We start from the raw sequence: 19557 nt of genomic DNA, 5'->3' as shown, positions 1-19557 counted from the left end.
TTTCCACTCCATTACTTCCTCTCATAAGTTCTCTAGAGAGAGGGTTTCGTAGTGTAGTGGTTATCACGTCTGCTTCACACGCAGAAGGTCGCGAGTTCGAACCTCGCCGAAACCTTTAAGGTATATTTCTTTTATTCTTTTCAAACTTTTTGGGCCTTTGGGTCATGGATTTAGAAGCAACTCTGGCCACGGGTTGTATGTCATATGTGTTCTTCAGTTTAGTATTTGGTGTGCACGCAACGGCATAATATTTTAGAAAAGGAACAGGGATGCTATTGCCATCGTTAAGGCTGCCAAAGGAATTATTAAAACACATATTCATGTTGACTTTTTTCGGCTAGATAGGCCATCTTGTGAGAAAATCTGTTGTATAAACAAAGTCTTCTGTACATTACGCAATGATAAATTAGTGTATTTATTGAAATGAGCGGCTAATGTGCAATTGTTCTATTCACAAAGCAGTCATCTTCTCTGTGATATTTTATTTTAATTAAGACTGCTTTGTGATTTCAAAAGTTTGTGAAAGCCGGTCATGGTTAAATCTTGTGTATTTGATGACAAATTGGGAATAAACTCAACAATTTTACAAAAAAACTCTTGCCACGTTTTGCTTCGTGGTTGCCTCCACGTGGGACACATTGATTTCTCATGACATGGCAAACACTTCTACACAAGTAAGCCATAAACACATATGAAAACCTATTGGTTCTGTGTTGTAGTGGTTATCACGTCTGCTTTACACGCAGAAGGTCGCGAGTTCGAACCTCGCCAGAACCTGTTTTATCTCAATTGAAGTCCTCACGAAGATGTGTTAATGGTCGTACTGGAGATTTTATGTTGGTCAGAGTCACGAAATGAGTTTTTTCACCCCCAAAACGTTATACTTCATTCGTACATGAGATGCCCAATAATATAGAGTTTTCGTCGAAATGGTTCCGTAGTGTAGTGGTTATCACGTCTGCTTAACACGCAGAAGGCCGCGAGTTCGAGCCTCGCCGGAACCTATTGTATGTTTTTCTTCTTTGCCTTTTGGTAGTTTAGTGGTTATCACTTCTGCTTTACACGCAGAAGGTGGCGAGTTCGAACTTCGCAACAACCATTTTTTATTTCAAGCGAAGTTATCACAAAGATGTGTTAACGGCCTTAGTGGCGATTTCCTTTTGGTCAGTTGCACCAAATGAGTTTCTTTCCCCCAAAGTTATACTGTGGAGTACCTAATAATATACCGCCAAATATAATTCCAGCCGAATAAATGTCCAACACTGAATCATATACTACAGTTAGTAGTAATAATGAAGTGAAATCTTTGCCAAGGTGTCGGCAGTTGCGCTAAGAAAGCCCGACGGGCTAGTTACATTTTTGAACCGCACTGAAGGGAAATTATGGTTTAAATGCATACACACTCTGGTGCTATTGCTTGCTGGGTATAAAACAACGTGGGAGTTTATTTGTCTTTGGTTTGATCAGTCTTCGCTATGCAAGTTGAAAGAAAAGTAGACACCAGCACTTGTTGGCTTCTAATGAATGTCGCTCTGATACACACTATCCCATTGGCTGTGTGTTTCCTGTGAATAAATGGGTGAGCTTCTAACAAACTGTGAAGTGTGTACAACAAGACACTGGCCATTTGACAGCTACGGCAATGTGTGCGGTTTCTGACCTGCTACAGAGGGCGATTAAAAAACGGAAAACAATACACAACTTTCTGTGTTGCTTGATAAATAATGAGTGAGTGGCGCGATAATGGTAAATTCATATGTTTTCCCTTGAACCGTTGAAAAGGTAACAGATCCCTTGCCAGGTGTTTAAAAGTGCTCATTATTGATTTAAGTGGGTGCGAAAGTAATCTTCTCACGAAGTCATACTCCATTTTCAATTGTTTTAATCTTTGATCCAGATCACGAGAATTAGCGACACTGCAGGCAACAAAGCGGGATAAAAGCCACCCATGATGATACATGCTTTACGTGCTTGAATCATTAGTAAATCATTAGTAAAATCTTAGTAGAAATTCCGCGAAAGTAAAATTGCAGCGAATAATAAGTATTTTACAGTAGATCCATTCGTGCATGAGATGCCATAAAACATAGATCATATACCGCAATAGTTCCGTATTGTAGTGGTTATCACGTATGCTTAACACGCAAAAGGTGGCGAAGGTCTGTAAAAAATGTTCTTCTTTGCCTTTTCTCATGTTTTGCTCTAGAGAATAGATTCTTCATCACGTATTGAGAAATTCAGGCTGTGTGTGGATTTAGCCGATCATGTTTCTTGTCTTGTCTTCATGTTAAGTTTGTAATTGTACACAACAAGTATCGATTTCCACTCCATTACTTCCTCTCATAAGTTCTCTAGAGAGAGGGTTTCGTAGTGTAGTGGTTATCACGTCTGCTTCACACGCAGAAGGTCGCGAGTTCGAACCTCGCCGAAACCTGTAAGGTATATTTCTTTAATTCTTTTCAAACTTCTTGGGCCTTTGGGTCATGGATTTAGAAGCAACTCTGGCCACGGGTTGTATGTCATATGTGTTCTTCAGTTTAGTATTTGATATGCACGCAACGGCATAATATTTTAGAAAAGGAACAGGGATGCTGTTGCCATCGTTAAGGCTGCAAAGGAATTATTAAAACACGTATTCATGTTGACTTTTTTCGGCTAGATAGGCCATCTTGTGAGAAAATCTGTTGTATAAACAAAGTCTTCTGTACATTACGCAATGATAAATTAGTGTATTTATTGAAATGAGCGGCTAATGTTCAATTGTTCTATTCACAAACAGTCATCTTCTCTGTGATATTTTATTTTAATGAAGACTGCTTTGTGATTTTAAAAGTTTGTGAAAGCCGGTCATGGTTAAATCTTGTGTATTTGATGACAAATTGGAATAAACTCAACAATTTCAAAAAAAACTCTTTCCACGTTTTGCTTGTGGCCTCCACGTGGGACATATTGATTTCTCATGACATGACAAACACTTCTACACAAGTAAGCCATAAACACATATGAAAACCTATTGATATGGTGTAGTGGTTATCACGTCTGCTTTACACGCAGGAAGGTCGCGAGTTCGAACCTCGCCAGAACCTGTTTTATCTCAATTGAAGTCCTCACGAAGATGTGTTAATGGTCGTACTGGAGATTCTATCTTGGTCAGAGTCACGAAATGAGTTTTCGCGAGTTCGAACCTCGCCAGAACCTGTTTTATCTCAATTGAAGTCCTCACGAAGATGTGTTAATGGTCGTACTGGAGATTCTATCTTGGTCAGAGTCACGAAATGAGTTTTTTCACCCCCAAAACGTTATACTTCATTCGTGCATGGAGATGCCCAATAATATAGAGTTTTCGTCGAAATGGTTCCGTAGTGTAGTGGTTATCACGTCTGCTTAACACGCAGAAGGCCGCGAGTTCGAGCCTCGCCGGAACGTATTGTATGTTTTTTTTATTTTTTTGTATTTGTCTTTGGTTTGATCAGTCTTCGCTATGCAAGTTGAAAGAAAAGTAGACGCCAGCACTTGTTGGCTTCTAATGAATGTCGCTCTGATACACACTATCCCATTGGCTGTGTGTTTCCTGTGTTTAAATGGGTGAGCTTCTAACAAACTGTGAAGTGTGTACAACAAGACAATGGCCATTTGACAGCTACGGCAATGTGTGCGGTTTCTGACCTGCTACAGAGGGCGATAAAACGGAAAACAATACACAACTTTCTGTGTTGCTTGATAAATAATGAGTGAGTGGCGCCGATAATGGTAAATTCATATGTTTTCCCTTGAACCGTTGAAAAGGTGACAGATCCCTTTGCCAGGTGTTTAAAAGTGCTCATTATTGATTTAAGTGGGTGCGAAAGTAATCTTCTCACGAAGTCATAATCCATTTTCAATTGTTTTAATCTTTGATCCAGATCACGAGAATTAGCGACACTGCAGGCAACAAAGCGGGATAAAAGCCACCCATGATGATACATGCTTTACGTGTTTGAATCATTTCGGCCATATTATATCTTGGAAAATGTTAAGACTTTCACATCCGTTTTTATTTTCTAAGTATTCTCTTAGATACGCGAAAATTAATTCTCGCGGACAAATCTTAGTAGAAAATTCGCGAAAGTAAAATTGCAGCGAATAATAAGTATTTTACAGTAGATCATTCGTGCATGAGATGCCAAAAAACATAGATCATATACCGCAATAGTTCCGTATTGTAGTGGTTATCACGTATGCTTAACACGCAAAAGGTGGCGAAGGTATGTAAAAAATGTTCTTCTTTGCCTTTTCTCATGTTTTGCTCTAGAGAATAGATTCTTCATCACGTATTGAGAAATTCAGGCTGTGTGTGGATTTAGCCGATCATGTTTCTTGTCTTGTCTTCATGTTTGTAATTGTACACAACAAGTATCGATTTCCACTCCATTACTTCCTCTCATAAGTTCTCTAGAGAGAGGGTTTCGTAGTGTAGTGGTTATCACGTCTGCTTCACACGCAGAAGGTCGCGAGTTCGAACCTCGCCGAAACCTTTAAGGTATATTTCTTTTATTCTTTTCAAACTTTTTGGGCCTTTGGGTCATGGATTTAGAAGCAACTCTGGCCACGGGTTGTATGTCATATGTGTTCTTCAGTTTAGTATTTGGTGTGCACGCAACGGCATAATATTTTAGAAAAGGAACAGGGATGCTATTGCCATCGTTAAGGCTGCCAAAGGAATTATTAAAACACATATTCATGTTGACTTTTTTTCGGCTAGATAGGCCATCTTGTGAGAAAATCTGTTGTATAAACAAAGTCTTCTGTACATTACGCAATGATAAATTAGTGTATTTATTGAAATGAGCGGCTAATGTGCAATTGTTCTATTCACAAAGCAGTCATCTTCTCTGTGATATTTTATTTTAATTAAGACTGCTTTGTGATTTCAAAAGTTTGTGAAAGCCGGTCATGGTTAAATCTTGTGTATTTGATGACAAATTGGGAATAAACTCAACAATTTTCAAAAAAAACTCTTGCCACGTTTTGCTTCGTGGTTGCCTCCACGTGGGACACATTGATTTCTCATGACATGGCAAACACTTCTACACAAGTAAGCCATAAACACATATGAAAACCTATTGGTTCTGTGTTGTAGTGGTTATCACGTCTGCTTTACACGCAGAAGGTCGCGAGTTCGAACCTCGCCAGAACCTGTTTTATCTCAATTGAAGTCCTCACGAAGATGTGTTAATGGTCGTACTGGAGATTTTATGTTGGTCAGAGTCACGAAATGAGTTTTTTCACCCCCAAAACGTTATACTTCATTCGTACATGAGATGCCCAATAATATAGAGTTTTCGTCGAAATGGTTCCGTAGTGTAGTGGTTATCACGTCTGCTTAACACGCAGAAGGCCGCGAGTTCGAGCCTCGCCGGAACCTATTGTATGTTTTTCTTCTTTGCCTTTTGGTAGTTTAGTGGTTATCACTTCTGCTTTACACGCAGAAGGTGGCGAGTTCGAACTTCGCAACAACCATTTTTTATTTCAAGCGAAGTTATCACAAAGATGTGTTAACGGCCTTAGTGGCGATTTCCTTTTGGTCAGTTGCACCAAATGAGTTTCTTTCCCCCAAAGTTATACTGTGGAGTACCTAATAATATACCGCCAAATATAATTCCAGCCGAATAAATGTCCAACACTGAATCATATACTACAGTTAGTAGTAATAATGAAGTGAAATCTTTGCCAAGGTGTCGGCAGTTGCGCTAAGAAAGCCCGACGGGCTAGTTACATTTTTGAACCGCACTGAAGGGAAATTATGGTTTAAATGCATACACACTCTGGTGCTATTGCTTGCTGGGTATAAAACAACGTGGGAGTTTATTTGTCTTTGGTTTGATCAGTCTTCGCTATGCAAGTTGAAAGAAAAGTAGACACCAGCACTTGTTGGCTTCTAATGAATGTCGCTCTGATACACACTATCCCATTGGCTGTGTGTTTCCTGTGATTAAATGGGTGAGCTTCTAACAAACTGTGAAGTGTGTACAACAAGACACTGGCCATTTGACAGCTACGGCAATGTGTGCGGTTTCTGACCTGCTACAGAGGGCGATAAAAACGGAAAACAATACACAACTTTCTGTGTTGCTTGATAAATAATGAGTGAGTGGCGCCGATAATGGTAAATTCATATGTTTTCCCTTGAACCGTTGAAAAGGTAACAGATCCCTTTGCCAGGTGTTTAAAAGTGCTCATTATTGATTTAAGTGGGTGCGAAAGTAATCTTCTCACGAAGTCATACTCCATTTTCAATTGTTTTAATCTTTGATCCAGATCACGAGAATTAGCGACACTGCAGGCAACAAAGCGGGATAAAAGCCACCCATGATGATACATGCTTTACGTGCTTGAATCATTAGTAAATCATTAGTAAAATCTTAGTAGAAATTCCGCGAAAGTAAAATTGCAGCGAATAATAAGTATTTTACAGTAGATCATTCGTGCATGAGATGCCATAAAACATAGATCATATACCGCAATAGTTCCGTATTGTAGTGGTTATCACGTATGCTTAACACGCAAAAGGTGGCGAAGGTCTGTAAAAAATGTTCTTCTTTGCCTTTTCTCATGTTTTGCTCTAGAGAATAGATTCTTCATCACGTATTGAGAAATTCAGGCTGTGTGTGGATTTAGCCGATCATGTTTCTTGTCTTGTCTTCATGTTAAGTTTGTAATTGTACACAACAAGTATCGATTTCCACTCCATTACTTCCTCTCATAAGTTCTCTAGAGAGAGGGTTTCGTAGTGTAGTGGTTATCACGTCTGCTTCACACGCAGAAGGTCGCGAGTTCGAACCTCGCCGAAACCTGTAAGGTATATTTCTTTAATTCTTTTCAAACTTCTTGGGCCTTTGGGTCATGGATTTAGAAGCAACTCTGGCCACGGGTTGTATGTCATATGTGTTCTTCAGTTTAGTATTTGATATGCACGCAACGGCATAATATTTTAGAAAAGGAACAGGGATGCTGTTGCCATCGTTAAGGCTGCCAAAGGAATTATTAAAACACGTATTCATGTTGACTTTTTTCGGCTAGATAGGCCATCTTGTGAGAAAATCTGTTGTATAAACAAAGTCTTCTGTACATTACGCAATGATAAATTAGTGTATTTATTGAAATGAGCGGCTAATGTGCAATTGTTCTATTCACAAACAGTCATCTTCTCTGTGATATTTTATTTTAATGAAGACTGCTTTGTGATTTTAAAAGTTTGTGAAAGCCGGTCATGGTTAAATCTTGTGTATTTGATGACAAATTGGGAATAAACTCAACAATTTTCAAAAAAAACTCTTTCCACGTTTTGCTTGTGGCCTCCACGTGGGACATATTGATTTCTCATGACATGACAAACACTTCTACACAAGTAAGCCATAAACACATATGAAAACCTATTGATATGGTGTAGTGGTTATCACGTCTGCTTTACACGCAGAAGGTCGCGAGTTCGAACCTCGCCAGAACCTGTTTTATCTCAATTGAAGTCCTCACGAAGATGTGTTAATGGTCGTACTGGAGATTCTATCTTGGTCAGAGTCACGAAATGAGTTTTCGCGAGTTCGAACCTCGCCAGAACCTGTTTTATCTCAATTGAAGTCCTCACGAAGATGTGTTAATGGTCGTACTGGAGATTCTATCTTGGTCAGAGTCACGAAATGAGTTTTTTCACCCCCAAAACGTTATACTTCATTCGTGCATGAGATGCCCAATAATATAGAGTTTTCGTCGAAATGGTTCCGTAGTGTAGTGGTTATCACGTCTGCTTAACACGCAGAAGGCCGCGAGTTCGAGCCTCGCCGGAACCTATTGTATGTTTTTTTTATTTTTTGTATTTGTCTTTGGTTTGATCAGTCTTCGCTATGCAAGTTGAAAGAAAAGTAGACGCCAGCACTTGTTGGCTTCTAATGAATGTCGCTCTGATACACACTATCCCATTGGCTGTGTGTTTCCTGTGTTTAAATGGGTGAGCTTCTAACAACTGTGAAGTGTGTACAACAAGACAATGGCCATTTGACAGCTACGGCAATGTGTGCGGTTTCTGACCTGCTACAGAGGGCGATAAAAAACGGAAAACAATACACAACTTTCTGTGTTGCTTGATAAATAATGAGTGAGTGGCGCCGATAATGGTAAATTCATATGTTTTCCCTTGAACCGTTGAAAAGGTGACAGATCCCTTTGCCAGGTGTTTAAAAGTGCTCATTATTGATTTAAGTGGGTGCGAAAGTAATCTTCTCACGAAGTCATAATCCATTTTCAATTGTTTTAATCTTTGATCCAGATCACGAGAATTAGCGACACTGGCAGGCAACAAAGCGGGATAAAAGCCACCCATGATGATACATGCTTTACGTGTTTGAATCATTTCGGCATATTATATCTTGGAAAATGTTAAGACTTTCACATCCGTTTTTATTTTCTAAGTATTCTCTTAGATACGCGAAAATTAATTCTCGCGGACAAATCTTAGTAGAAAATTCGCGAAAGTAAAATTGCAGCGAATAATAAGTATTTTACAGTAGATCATTCGTGCATGAGATGCCAAAAAACATAGATCATATACCGCAATAGTTCCGTATTGTAGTGGTTATCACGTATGCTTAACACGCAAAAGGTGGCGAAGGTATGTAAAAAATGTTCTTCTTTGCCTTTTCTCATGTTTTGCTCTAGAGAATAGATTCTTCATCACGTATTGAGAAATTCAGGCTGTGTGTGGATTTAGCCGATCATGTTTCTTGTCTTGTCTTCATGTTTGTAATTGTACACAACAAGTATCGATTTCCACTCCATTACTTCCTCTCATAAGTTCTCTAGAGAGAGGGTTTCGTAGTGTAGTGGTTATCACGTCTGCTTCACGCGCAGAAGGTCGCGAGTTCGAACCTCGCCGAAACCTTTAAGGTATATTTCTTTTATTCTTTTCAAACTTTTTGGGCCTTTGGGTCATGGATTTAGAAGCAACTCTGGCCACGGGTTGTATGTCATATGTGTTCTTCAGTTTAGTATTTGGTGTGCACGCAACGGCATAATATTTTAGAAAAGGAACAGGGATGCTATTGCCATCGTTAAGGCTGCCAAAGGAATTATTAAAACACATATTCATGTTGACTTTTTTCGGCTAGATAGGCCATCTTGTGAGAAAATCTGTTGTATAAACAAAGTCTTCTGTACATTACGCAATGATAAATTAGTGTATTTATTGAAATGAGCGGCTAATGTGCAATTGTTCTATTCACAAAGCAGTCATCTTCTCTGTGATATTTTATTTTAATTAAGACTGCTTTGTGATTTCAAAAGTTTGTGAAAGCCGGTCATGGTTAAATCTTGTGTATTTGATGACAAATTGGGAATAAACTCAACAATTTTCAAAAAAAACTCTTGCCACGTTTTGCTTCGTGGTTGCCTCCACGTGGGACACATTGATTTCTCATGACATGGCAAACACTTCTACACAAGTAAGCCATAAACACATACGAAAACCTATTGGTTCTGTGGTGTAGTGGTTATCACGTCTGCTTTACACGCAGAAGGTCGCGAGTTCGAACCTCGCCAGAACCTGTTTTTATCTCAATTGAAGTCCTCACGAAGATGTGTTAATGGTCGTACTGGAGATTTTATCTTGGTCAGAGTCACGAAATGAGTTTTTTTCACCCCCAAAACGTTATACTTCATTCGTGCATGAGATGCCCAATAATATAGAGTTTTCGTCGAAATGGTTCCGTAGTGTAGTGGTTATCACGTCTGCTTAACACGCAGAAGGCCGCGAGTTCGAGCTTCGCCGGAACCTATTGTATGTTTTTCTTCTTTGCCTTTTGGTAGTTTAGTGGTTATCACTTCTGCTTTACACGCAGAAGGTGGCGAGTTCGAACTTCGCCACAACCTTTTTTATCTCAAGCGAAGTTATCACAAAGATGTGTTAACGGCCTTAGTGGCGATTTCCTTTTGGTCAGTTGCACCAAATGAGTTTCTTTCCCCCAAAGTTATACTGTGGAGTACCTAATAATATACCGCCAAAAATAATTCCAGCCGAATAAATGTCCAACACTGAATCATATACTACAGTTAGTAGTAATAATGAAGTGAAATCTTTGCCAAGGTGTCGGCAGTTGCGCTAAGAAAGCCCGACGGGCTAGTTACATTTTTGAACCGTACTGAAGGGAAATTATGGTTTAAATGCATACACACTCTGGTGCTATTGCTTGCTGGGTATAAAACAACGTGGGAGTTTATTTGTCTTTGGTTTGATCAGTCTTCGCTATGCAAGTTGAAAGAAAAGTAGACACCAGCACTTGTTGGCTTCTAATGAATGTCGCTCTGATACACACTATCCCATTGGCTGTGTGTTTCCTGTGATTAAATGGGTGAGCTTCTAACAAACTGTGAAGTGTGTACAACAAGACAATGGCCATTTGACAGCTACGGCAATGTGTGCGGTTTCTGACCTGCTACAGAGGGCGATAAAAACGGAAAACAATACACAACTTTCTGTGTTGCTTGATAAATAATGAGTGAGTGGCGCCGATAATGGTAAATTCATATGTTTTCCCTTGAACCGTTGAAAAGGTGACAGATCCCTTTGCCAGGTGTTTAAAAGTGCTCATTATTGATTTCAGTGGGTGCGAAAGTAATCTTCTCACGAAGTCATACTCCATTTTCAATTGTTTTAATCTTTGATCCAGATCACGAGAATTAGCGACACTGCAGGCAACAAAGCGGGATAAAAGCCACCCATGATGATACATGCTTTACGTGCTTGAATCATTTCGGCCATATTATATCTTGGAAAATGTTAAGACTTTCACATCCGTTTTTATTTTCTAAGTATTCTCTTACATACGCGAAAATTAATTCTCGCGGACAAATCTTAGTAGAAAATTCGCGAAAGTAAAATTGCAGCGAATAATAAGTATTTTACAGTAGATCATTCGTGCATGAGATGCCAAAAAACATAGATCATATACCGCAATAGTTCCGTATTGTAGTGGTTATCACGTATGCTTAACACGCAAAAGGTGGCGAAGGTCTGTAAAAAATGTTCTTCTTTGCCTTTTCTCATGTTTTGCTCAAGAGAATAGATTCTTCATCACGTATTGAGAAATTCAGGCTGTGTGTGGATTTAGCCGATTATGTTTCTTGTCTTGTCTTCATGTTAAGTTTGTAATTGTACACAACAAGTATCGATTTCCACTCCATTACTTCCTCTCATAAGTTCTCTAGAGAGAGGGTTTCGTAGTGTAGTGGTTATCACGTCTGCTTCACACGCAGAAGGTCGCGAGTTCGAACCTCGCCGAAACCTGTAAGGTATATTTCTTTAATTCTTTTCAAACTTCTTGGGCCTTTGGGTCATGGATTTAGAAGCACCTCTGGCCTCGGGTTGTATGTCATATGTGTTCTTCAGTTTAGTATTTGGTGTGCACGCAACGGCATAATATTTTAGAAAAGGAACAGGGATGCTGTTGCCATCGTTAAGGCTGCCAAAGGAATTATTAAAACACATATTCATGTTGACTTTTTTCGGCTAGATAGGCCATCTTGTGAGAAAATCTGTTGTGTAAAAAAGTCTTCTGTACATTACGCAATGATAAATTAGTGTATTTATTGAAATGAGCGGCTAATGTGCAATTGTTCTATTCACAAAGCAGTCATCTTCTCTGTGATATTTTATTTTAATTAAGACTGCTTTGTGATTTCAAAAGTTTGTGAAAGCCGGTCATGGTTAAATCTTGTGTATTTGATGACAAATTGGGAATAAACTCAACAATTTTCAAAAAAAAACTCTTGCCACGTTTTGCTTGTGGCCTCCACGTGGGACATATTGATTTCTCATGACATGGCAAACACTTCTACACAAGTAAGCCATAAACACATACGAAAACCTATTGGTTCTGTGGTGTAGTGGTTATCACGTCTGCTTTACACGCAGAAGGTCGCGAGTTCGAACCTCGCCAGAACCTGTTTTATCTCAATTGAAGTCCTCACGAAGATGTGTTAATGGTCGTACTGGAGATTTTATCTTGGTCAGAGTGACGAAATGAGTTTTTTTCACCCCCAAAACGTTATACTTCATTCGTGCATGAGATGCCCAATAATATAGAGTTTTCGTCGAAATGGTTCCGTAGTGTAGTGGTTATCACGTCTGCTTAACACGCAGAAGGCCGCGAGTTCGAGCTTCGCCGGAACCTATTGTATGTTTTTCTTCTTTGCCTTTTGGTAGTTAAGTGGTTATCACTTCTGCTTTACACGCAGAAGGTGGCGAGTTCGAACTTCGCCACAACCTTTTTTATCTCAAGCGAAGTTATCACAAAGATGTGTTAACGGCCTTAGTGGCGATTTCCTTTTGGTCAGTTGCACCAAATGAGTTTCTTTCCCCCAAAGTTATACTGTGGAGTACCTAATAATATACCGCCAAAAATAATTCCAGCCGAATAAATGTCCAACACTGAATCATATACTACAGTTAGTAGTAATAATGAAGTGAAATCTTTGCCAAGGTGTCGGCAGTTGCGCTAAGAAAGCCCGACGGGCTAGTTACATTTTTGAACCGCACTGAAGGGAAATTATGGTTTAAATGCATACACACTCTGGTGCTATTGCTTGCTGGGTATAAAACAACGTGGGAGTTTATTTGTCTTTGGTTTGATCAGTCTTCGCTATGCAAGTTGAAAGAAAAGTAGACACCAGCACTTGTTGGCTTCTAATGAATGTCGCTCTGATACACACTATCCCATTGGCTGTGTGTTTCCTGTGATTAAATGGGTGAGCTTCTAACAAACTGTGAAGTGTGTACAACAAGACAATGGCCATTTGACAGCTACGGCAATGTGTGCGGTTTCTGACCTGCTACAGAGGGCGATAAAAACGGAAAACAATACACAACTTTCTGTGTTGCTTGATAAATAATGAGTGAGTGGCGCCGATAATGGTAAATTCATGTTTTCCCTTGAACCGTTGAAAAGGTGACAGATCCCTTTGCCAGGTGTTTAAAAGTGCTCATTATTGATTTAAGTGGGTGCGAAAGTAATCTTCTCACGAAGTCATAATCCATTTTCAATTGTTTTAATCTTTGATCCAGATCACGAGAATTAGCGACACTGCAGGCAACAAAGCGGGATAAAAGCCACCCATGATGATACATGCTTTACGTGCTTGAATCATTTCGGCCATATTATATCTTGGAAAATGTTAAGACTTTCACATGTGTTTTTATTTTCTAAGTATTCTCTTAGATACGCGAAAATTAATTCTCGCGGACAAATCTTAGTAGAAAATTCGCGAAAGTAAAATTGCAGCGAATAATAAGTATTTTACAGTAGATCATTCGTGCATGAGATGCCAAAAAACATAGATCATATACCGCAATAGTTCCGTATTGTAGTGGTTATCACGTATGCTTAACGCGCAAAAGGTGGCGAAGGTCTGTAAAAAATGTTCTTCTTTGCCTTTTCTCATGTTTTCCTCAAGAGAATAGATTCTTCATCACGTATTGAGAAATTCAGGCTGTGTGTGGATTTAGCCGATTATATTTCTTGTCTTGCCATCATGTTAAGTTTGTAATTGTACACAACAAGTATCGATTTCCACTCCATTACTTCCTCTCATAAGTTCTCTAGAGAGAGGGTTTCGTAGTGTAGTGGTTATCACGTCTGCTTCACACGCAGAAGGTCGCGAGTTCGAACCTCGCCGAAACCTGTAAGGTATATTTCTTTAATTCTTTTCAAACTTCTTGGGCCTTTGGGTCATGGATTTAGAAGCACCTCTGGCCTCGGGTTGTATGTCATATGTGTTCTTCAGTTTAGTATTTGGTGTGCACGCAACGGCATAATATTTTAGAAAAGGAACAGGGATGCTGTTGCCATCGTTAAGGCTGCCAAAGGAATTATTAAAACACATATTCATGTTGACTTTTTTCGGCTAGATAGGCCATCTTGTGAGAAAATCTGTTGTGTAAAAAAAGTCTTCTGTACATTACGCAATGATAAATTAGTGTATTTATTGAAATGAGCGGCTAATGTGCAATTGTTCTATTCACAAAGCAGTCATCTTCTCTGTGATATTTTATTTTAATTAAGACTGCTTTGTGATTTCAAAAGTTTGTGAAAGCCGGTCATGGTTAAATCTTGTGTATTTGATGACAAATTGGGAATAAACTCAACAATTTTCAAAAAAAAACTCTTGCCACGTTTTGCTTGTGGCCTCCACGTGGGACATATTGATTTCTCATGACATGGCAAACACTTCTACACAAGTAAGCCATAAACACATGCGAAAACCTATTGGTTCTGTGGTGTAGTGGTTATCACGTCTGCTTTACACGCAGAAGGTCGCGAGTTCGAACCTCGCCAGAACCTGTTTTATCTCAATTGAAGTCCTCACGAAGATGTGTTAATGGTCGTACTGGAGATTTTATCTTGGTCAGAGTCACGAAATGAGTTTTTTTCACCCCCAAAACGTTATACTTCATTCGTGCATGAGATGCCCAATAATATAGAGTTTTCGTCGAAATGGTTCCGTAGTGTAGTGGTTATCACGTCTGCTTAACACGCAGAAGGCCGCGAGTTCGAGCCTCGCCGGAACCTATTGTATGTTTTTCTTCTTTGCCTTTTGGTAGTTTAGTGGTTATCACTTCTGCTTTACACGCAGAAGGTGGCGAGTTTGAACTTCGCCACAACCTTTTTTATCTCAAGCGAAGTTATCACAAAGATGTGTTAACGGCCTTAGTGGCGATTTCCTTTTGGTCAGTTGCACCAAATGAGTTTCTTTCCCCCAAAGTTATACTGTGGAGTACCTAATAATATACCGCCAAAAATAATTCCAGCCGAATAAATGTCCAACACTGAATCATATACTACAGTTAGTAGTAATAATGAAGTGAAATCTTTGCCAAGGTGTCGGCAGTTGCGCTAAGAAAGCCCGACGGGCTAGTTACATTTTTGAACCGCACTGAAGGGAAATTATGGTTTAAATGCATACACACTCTGGTGCTATTGCTTGCTGGGTATAAAACAACGTGGGAGTTTATTTGTCTTTGGTTTGATCAGTCTTCGCTATGCAAGTTGAAAGAAAAGTAGACACCAGCACTTGTTGGCTTCTAATGAATGTCGCTCTGATACACACTATCCCATTGGCTGTGTGTTTCCTGTGATTAAATGGGTGAGCTTCTAACAAACTGTGAAGTGTGTACAACAAGACAATGGCCATTTGACAGCTACGGCAATGTGTGCGGTTTCTGACCTGCTACAGAGGGCGATAAAAACGGAAAACAATACACAACTTTCTGTGTTGCTTGATAAATAATGAGTGAGTGGCGCCGACAATGGTAAATTCATATGTTTTCCCTTGAACCGTTGAAAAGGTGACAGATCCCTTTGCCAGGTGTTTAAAAGTGCTCATTATTGATTTAAGTGGGTGCGAAAGTAATCTTCTCACGAAGTCATAATCCATTTTCAATTGTTTTAATCTTTGATCCAGATCACGAGAATTAGCGACACTGCAGGCAACAAAGCGGGATAAAAGCCACCCATGATGATACATGCTTTACGTGCTTGAATCATTTCGGCCATATTATATCTTGGAAAATGTTAAGACTTTCACATCCGTTTTTATTTTCTAAGTATTCTCTTACATACGCGAAAATTAATTCTCGCGGACAAATCTTAGTAGAAAATTCGCGAAAGTAAAAATGCAGCGAATAATAAGTATTTTACAGTAGATCATTCGTGCATGAGATGCCAAAAAACATAGATCATATACCGCAATAGTTCCGTATTGTAGTGGTTATCACGTTTGCTTAACACGCAAAAGGTGGCGAAGGTCTGTAAAAAATGTTCTTCTTTGCCTTTTCTCATGTTTTGCTCAAGAGAATAGATTCTTCATCACGTATTGAGAAATTCAGGCTGTGTGTGGATTTAGCCGATCATGTTTCTTGTCTTGTCTTCATGTTAAGTTTGTAATTGTACACAACAAGTATCGATTTCCACTCCATTACTTCCTCTCATAAGTTCTCTAGAGAGAGGGTTTCGTAGTGTAGTGGTTATCACGTCTGCTTCACACGCAGAAGGTCGCGAGTTCGAACCCCGCCGAAACCTGTAAGGTATATTTCTTTAATTCTTTTTAAACTTCTTGGGCCTTTGGGTCATGGATTTAGAAGCAACTCTGGCCACGGGGTGTATGTCTTATGTGTTCTTCAGTTTAGTATTTGGTGTGCACGCAACGGCATAATATTTTAGAAAAGGAACAGGGATGCTGTTGCCATCGTTAAGGCTGCCAAAGGAATTATTAAAACACATATTCATGTTGACTTTTTTCGGCTAGATAGTGAGAAAATCTGTTGTGTAAACAAAGTCTTCTGTACATTACGCAATGATAAATTAGTGTATTTATTGAAATGAGCGGCTAATGTGCAATTGTTCTATTCACAAAGCAGTCATCTTCTCTGTGATATTTTATTTTAATTAAGACTGCTTTGTGATTTCAAAAGTTTGTGAAAGCCGGTCATGGTTAAATCTTGTGTATTTGATGACAAATTGGGAATAAACTCAACAATTTTCAAAAAAAAACTCTTGCCACGTTTTGCTTGTGGCCTCCACGTGGGACATATTGATTTCTCATGACATGGCAAACACTTCTACACAAGTAAGTAACACATACGAAAACCTATTGGTTCTGTGGTGTAGTGGTTATCACGTCTGCTTTACACGCAGAAGGTCGCGAGTTCGAACCTCGCCAGAACCTGTTTTATCTCAATTGAAGTCCTCACGAAGATGTGTTAATGGTCGTACTGGAGATTTTATTTTGGTCAGAGTCACGAAATGAGTTTTTTCACCCCCAAAACGTTATACTTCATTCGTGCATGAGATGCCCAATAATATAGAGTTTTCGTCGAAATGGTTCCGTAGTGTAGTGGTTATCACGTCTGCTTAACACGCAGAAGGCCGCGAGTTCGAGCCTCGCCGGAACCTATTGTATGTTTCTCTTCTTTGCCTTTTGGTAGTTTAGTGGTTATCACTTCTGCTTTACACGCAGAAGGTGGCGAGTTCGAACTTCGCCACAACCTTTTTTATCTCAAGCGAAGTTATCACAAAGATGTGTTAACGGCCTTAGTGGCGATTTCCTTTTGGTCAGTTGCACCAAATGAGTTTCTTTCCCCCAAAGTTATACTGTGGAGTACCTAATAATATACCGCCAAAAATAATTCAGCCGAATAAATGTCCAACACTGAATCATATACTACAGTTAGTAGTAATAATGAAGTGAAATCTTTGCCAAGGTGTCGGCAGTTGCGCTAAGAAAGCCCGACGGGGTAGTTACATTTTTTAACCGCACTGAAGGGAAATTATGGTTTAAATGCATACACACTCTGGTGCTATTGCTTGCTGGGTATAAAACAACGTGGGAGTTTATTTGTCTTTGGTTTGATCAGTCTTCGCTATGCAAGTTGAAAGAAAAGTAGACACCAGCACTTGTTGGCTTCTAATGAATGTCGCTCTGATACACACTATCCCATTGGCTGTGTGTTTCCTGTGATTAAATGGGTGAGCTTCTAACAAACTGTGAAGTGTGTACAACAAGACAATGGCCATTTGACAGCTACGGCAATGTGTGCGGTTTCTGACCTGCTACAGAGGGCGATAAAAACGGAAAACAATACACAACTTTCTGTGTTGCTTGATAAATAATGAGTGAGTGGCGCCGATAATGGTAAATTCATATGTTTTCCCTTGAACCGTTGAAAAGGTGACAGATACCTTTGCCAGGTGTTTAAAAGTGCTCATTATTGATTTAAGTGGGTGCGAAAGTAATCTTCTCACGAAGTCATAATCCATTTTCAATTGTTTTAATCTTTGATCCAGATCACGAGAATTAGCGACACTGCAGGCAACAAAGCGGGATAAAAGCCACCCACGATGATACATGCTTTACGTGCTTGAATCATTAGTAAATCATTAGTAAAATCTTAGTAGAAAATTCGCGAAAGTAAAATTGCAGCGAATAATAAGTATTTTACAGTAGATCATTCGTGCATGAGATGCCATAAAACATAGATCATATACCGCAATAGTTCCGTATTGTAGTGGTTATCACGTATGCTTAACACGCAAAAGGTGGCGAAGGTCTGTAAAAAATGTTCTTCTTTGCCTTTTCTCATGTTTTGCTCAAGAGAATTGATTCTTCATCACGTATTGAGAAATTCAGGCTGTGTGTGGATTTAGCCGATCATGTTTCTTGTCTTGTCTTCATGTTAAGTTTGTAATTGTACACAACAAGTATCGATTTCCACTCCATTACTTCCTCTCATAATTTCTCTAGAGAGAGGGTTTCGTAGTGTAGTGATTATCACGTCTGCTTCACACGCAGAAGGTCGCGAGTTCGAACCTCGCCGAAACCTGTAAGGTATATTTCTTTAATTCTTTTCAAACTTCTTGGGCCTTTGGGTCATGGATTTAGAAGCAACTCTGGCCACGGGTTGTATGTCATATGTGTTCTTCAGTTTAGTATTTGGTATGCACGCAACGGCATAATATTTTAGAAAAGGAACAGGGATGCTGTTGCCATCGTTAAGGCTGCCAAAGGAAATGTTAAAACACGTATTCATGTTGACTTTTTTCGGCTAGATAGGCCATCTTGTGAGAAAATCTGTTATATAAACAAAGTCTTCTGTACATTACGCAATGATAAATTAGTGTATTTATTGAAATGAGCGGCTAATGTGCAATTGTTCTATTCACAAACAGTCATCTTCTCTGTGATATTTTATTTTAATGAAGACTGCTTTGTGATTTCAAAAGTTTGTGAAAGCCGGTCATGGTTAAATCTTGTGTATTTGATGACAAATTGGGAATAAACTCAACAATTTTCAAAAAAAACTCTTTCCACGTTTTGCTTGTGGCCTCCACGTGGGACATATTGATTTCTCATGACATGGCAAACACTTCTACACAAGTAAGCCATAAACACATATGAAAACCTATTGGTATGGTGTAGTGGTTATCACGTCTGCTTTACACGCAGAAGGTCGCGAGTTCGAACCTCGCCAGAACCTGTTTTATCTCAATTGAAGTCCTCACGAAGATGTGTTAATGGTCGTACTGGAGATTCTATCTTGGTCAGAGTCACGAAATGAGTTTTCGCGAGTTCGAACCTCGCCAGAACCTGTTTTATCTCAATTGAAGTCCTCACGAAGATGTGTTAATGGTCGTACTGGAGATTCTATCTTGGTCAGAGTCACGAAATGAGTTTTTTCACCCCCAAAACGTTATACTTCATTCGTGCATGAGATGCCCAATAATATAGAGTTTTCGTCAAAATGGTTCCGTAGTGTAGTGGTTATCACGTCTGCTTAACACGCAGAAGGCCGCGAGTTCGAGCCTCGCCGGAACCTATTGTATGTTTTTCTTCTTTGCCTTTTGGTAGTTTAGTGGTTATCACTTCTGCTTTACACGCAGAAGGTGGCGAGTTCGAACTTCGCCACAACCTTTTTTATCTCAAGCGAAGTTATCACAAAGATGTGTTAACGGCCTTAGTGGCGATTTCCTTTTGGTC

General features: G+C 39.4%; 27 non-coding genes across 27 annotated transcripts; all 27 read left to right on the top strand.

Moving 5' to 3' along the window:
- The first annotated feature begins 42 nt into the window (after nt 1–42).
- Trnav-cac (transfer RNA valine (anticodon CAC)) lies at nt 43–115 on the top strand. The gene has a single exon. It is a non-coding gene; the product is annotated as a tRNA-Val (tRNA).
- A 589-nt stretch (nt 116–704) lies between these two features.
- Trnav-uac (transfer RNA valine (anticodon UAC)) lies at nt 705–777 on the top strand. Its single transcript has one exon. It is a non-coding gene; the product is annotated as a tRNA-Val (tRNA).
- Nucleotides 778–931: 154 nt separating this feature from the next.
- Nucleotides 932–1004, top strand: Trnav-aac (transfer RNA valine (anticodon AAC)). The gene has a single exon. It is a non-coding gene; the product is annotated as a tRNA-Val (tRNA).
- A 1357-nt stretch (nt 1005–2361) lies between these two features.
- Trnav-cac (transfer RNA valine (anticodon CAC)) lies at nt 2362–2434 on the top strand. The gene has a single exon. It is a non-coding gene; the product is annotated as a tRNA-Val (tRNA).
- Nucleotides 2435–3015: 581 nt separating this feature from the next.
- Nucleotides 3016–3086, top strand: Trnav-uac (transfer RNA valine (anticodon UAC)). Its single transcript has one exon. It is a non-coding gene; the product is annotated as a tRNA-Val (tRNA).
- A 267-nt stretch (nt 3087–3353) lies between these two features.
- On the top strand, nt 3354–3426 carry Trnav-aac (transfer RNA valine (anticodon AAC)). Its single transcript has one exon. It is a non-coding gene; the product is annotated as a tRNA-Val (tRNA).
- Nucleotides 3427–4441: 1015 nt separating this feature from the next.
- Trnav-cac (transfer RNA valine (anticodon CAC)) lies at nt 4442–4514 on the top strand. The gene has a single exon. It is a non-coding gene; the product is annotated as a tRNA-Val (tRNA).
- A 590-nt stretch (nt 4515–5104) lies between these two features.
- Trnav-uac (transfer RNA valine (anticodon UAC)) lies at nt 5105–5177 on the top strand. The gene has a single exon. It is a non-coding gene; the product is annotated as a tRNA-Val (tRNA).
- Nucleotides 5178–5331: 154 nt separating this feature from the next.
- On the top strand, nt 5332–5404 carry Trnav-aac (transfer RNA valine (anticodon AAC)). Its single transcript has one exon. It is a non-coding gene; the product is annotated as a tRNA-Val (tRNA).
- A 1356-nt stretch (nt 5405–6760) lies between these two features.
- On the top strand, nt 6761–6833 carry Trnav-cac (transfer RNA valine (anticodon CAC)). The gene has a single exon. It is a non-coding gene; the product is annotated as a tRNA-Val (tRNA).
- A 584-nt stretch (nt 6834–7417) lies between these two features.
- Nucleotides 7418–7487, top strand: Trnav-uac (transfer RNA valine (anticodon UAC)). Its single transcript has one exon. It is a non-coding gene; the product is annotated as a tRNA-Val (tRNA).
- A 266-nt stretch (nt 7488–7753) lies between these two features.
- Nucleotides 7754–7826, top strand: Trnav-aac (transfer RNA valine (anticodon AAC)). Its single transcript has one exon. It is a non-coding gene; the product is annotated as a tRNA-Val (tRNA).
- Nucleotides 7827–8841: 1015 nt separating this feature from the next.
- On the top strand, nt 8842–8914 carry Trnav-cac (transfer RNA valine (anticodon CAC)). Its single transcript has one exon. It is a non-coding gene; the product is annotated as a tRNA-Val (tRNA).
- A 589-nt stretch (nt 8915–9503) lies between these two features.
- Trnav-uac (transfer RNA valine (anticodon UAC)) lies at nt 9504–9576 on the top strand. Its single transcript has one exon. It is a non-coding gene; the product is annotated as a tRNA-Val (tRNA).
- A 156-nt stretch (nt 9577–9732) lies between these two features.
- On the top strand, nt 9733–9805 carry Trnav-aac (transfer RNA valine (anticodon AAC)). Its single transcript has one exon. It is a non-coding gene; the product is annotated as a tRNA-Val (tRNA).
- A 1436-nt stretch (nt 9806–11241) lies between these two features.
- Trnav-cac (transfer RNA valine (anticodon CAC)) lies at nt 11242–11314 on the top strand. Its single transcript has one exon. It is a non-coding gene; the product is annotated as a tRNA-Val (tRNA).
- Nucleotides 11315–11899: 585 nt separating this feature from the next.
- Nucleotides 11900–11972, top strand: Trnav-uac (transfer RNA valine (anticodon UAC)). Its single transcript has one exon. It is a non-coding gene; the product is annotated as a tRNA-Val (tRNA).
- Nucleotides 11973–12127: 155 nt separating this feature from the next.
- Trnav-aac (transfer RNA valine (anticodon AAC)) lies at nt 12128–12200 on the top strand. The gene has a single exon. It is a non-coding gene; the product is annotated as a tRNA-Val (tRNA).
- A 1434-nt stretch (nt 12201–13634) lies between these two features.
- On the top strand, nt 13635–13707 carry Trnav-cac (transfer RNA valine (anticodon CAC)). Its single transcript has one exon. It is a non-coding gene; the product is annotated as a tRNA-Val (tRNA).
- Nucleotides 13708–14293: 586 nt separating this feature from the next.
- On the top strand, nt 14294–14366 carry Trnav-uac (transfer RNA valine (anticodon UAC)). Its single transcript has one exon. It is a non-coding gene; the product is annotated as a tRNA-Val (tRNA).
- A 155-nt stretch (nt 14367–14521) lies between these two features.
- Nucleotides 14522–14594, top strand: Trnav-aac (transfer RNA valine (anticodon AAC)). The gene has a single exon. It is a non-coding gene; the product is annotated as a tRNA-Val (tRNA).
- A 1436-nt stretch (nt 14595–16030) lies between these two features.
- On the top strand, nt 16031–16103 carry Trnav-cac (transfer RNA valine (anticodon CAC)). The gene has a single exon. It is a non-coding gene; the product is annotated as a tRNA-Val (tRNA).
- Nucleotides 16104–16676: 573 nt separating this feature from the next.
- Trnav-uac (transfer RNA valine (anticodon UAC)) lies at nt 16677–16749 on the top strand. Its single transcript has one exon. It is a non-coding gene; the product is annotated as a tRNA-Val (tRNA).
- A 154-nt stretch (nt 16750–16903) lies between these two features.
- Nucleotides 16904–16976, top strand: Trnav-aac (transfer RNA valine (anticodon AAC)). Its single transcript has one exon. It is a non-coding gene; the product is annotated as a tRNA-Val (tRNA).
- A 1354-nt stretch (nt 16977–18330) lies between these two features.
- On the top strand, nt 18331–18403 carry Trnav-cac (transfer RNA valine (anticodon CAC)). Its single transcript has one exon. It is a non-coding gene; the product is annotated as a tRNA-Val (tRNA).
- A 584-nt stretch (nt 18404–18987) lies between these two features.
- On the top strand, nt 18988–19057 carry Trnav-uac (transfer RNA valine (anticodon UAC)). The gene has a single exon. It is a non-coding gene; the product is annotated as a tRNA-Val (tRNA).
- A 266-nt stretch (nt 19058–19323) lies between these two features.
- On the top strand, nt 19324–19396 carry Trnav-aac (transfer RNA valine (anticodon AAC)). The gene has a single exon. It is a non-coding gene; the product is annotated as a tRNA-Val (tRNA).
- The last annotated feature ends 161 nt before the right edge of the window (nt 19397–19557 follow it).

This window comes from Liolophura sinensis, chromosome 1 (assembly GCF_032854445.1).
Source record: "Liolophura sinensis isolate JHLJ2023 chromosome 1, CUHK_Ljap_v2, whole genome shotgun sequence".
Lineage (NCBI taxonomy): Eukaryota > Metazoa > Mollusca > Polyplacophora > Chitonida > Chitonidae > Liolophura > Liolophura sinensis.
This window is presented reverse-complemented; position numbering and strand designations above follow the sequence as displayed.